Genomic DNA, 1,337 nt, shown 5'->3' on the forward strand with positions numbered 1-1,337 from the left:
GTTTTGATCCCTCCATCTAGTTTGAATGAAAGTCTAGCAGGATATATTATCCTTGATTGAAACCCTTTTTCATTCAGGGCTCCATAGATATCTTGCCATTCCCTTCTGGCTTTTAGAGTTTGAGTGGAGAAGTCTGCAGATAATCTTATGGGTTTTCCCTTGTATGTGACTTTTTGTTTCTCTCTTGCAGCCTTTAGGATCCTTTCTTTATCCTTACTTCTTCTCCTTGTGACTATGATGTGTCTTGGTGTCTTCAGGTCTGGTTTGATTCTGTTTGGTACTCTCTGGGCCTCTTGAATCTTGATGTCCTTTCTGTTATTCAGGTCTGGGAAGATTTCTTCTATTATTTCCTCTAGAATGTTTGCTTCCCCTTCCTCTCTTTCTTCCTCTGGCATGCCAATTATACGAATGTTACTTCTTTTGAGATCATCCCATATGTCTCTGTTGTTGTTTTCAGTGTCTCTCAATCTCTTTTTAAGCTCTTCACCTCTTTCTTTGTTTTCTCTAACTCATCCTCTGTCTGACTAATTCTGTTTTCTGCTTCTGTTAGTCTGCTTTCCCTTGCCTCATCTTCTTTCTTCATTATAGCTATTTCAGCTTTCAGTTCTCTTATTGCCTCAAGATAATCAGTGTTTTCCTTGGGGGTCTCAACTGTTGTTTCCCTAATACTGCCATTCCTTTCCTACAATGTTGTTTTCATTTTGTTTCCAGAAGATGTGGTCAGAGCTCAAGCCACTAGCAGCTTCTCAGTCCGCCTTCTTCCGGGAACCTCAGTTGGGAACTTTCTAGTCTGCACATGTAAGAACCAGTCTTCCTCGAGTGGTATATTATGATGACCCAGTAATCCTTCATTGAGTGGGGCAGTTCCTACTGTTTCTACTTTATAGTGAGACAAGGTCCTGGAGAGGCCCACATGAGGTCCTATGATGATGTTTCTGATGGAAGTGATCAGTAACGTTGGGGAGAGGGATCTATTAGAGATCTAAGCCTATAAGTCTAGAACAGAATTCAAAAATTCCCTGACTGAGGCCCCAGATGATGTGGTGGTCTGGATTGGACAAAATAAGCCACCATTAAGTGAGACATTCTCCTGTGTTTATCCAACTTTTGTAGCCCTTTCTTTATCTGACCAGCTTAAGCTTTCTCCCAGTTGTTAAAGCATTGTTATTTCTTGTATCCAAACTGCCATTAGGTTTATGGGGTCTGGCCTCAAGTTTGGGAGGAAATAAGCCTAGGGTTTTAGTGTGGTCCAAGTAAACCTTAATTTTTTTTATTAATTTTCCCTTTTGTTGCCCTTGTTTTTTATTAATGCTGTAGTTATTATTGTTGTTGTTACT

Source organism: Erinaceus europaeus, chromosome 5 (assembly GCF_950295315.1).
Source record: "Erinaceus europaeus chromosome 5, mEriEur2.1, whole genome shotgun sequence".
NCBI lineage: Eukaryota > Metazoa > Chordata > Mammalia > Eulipotyphla > Erinaceidae > Erinaceus > Erinaceus europaeus.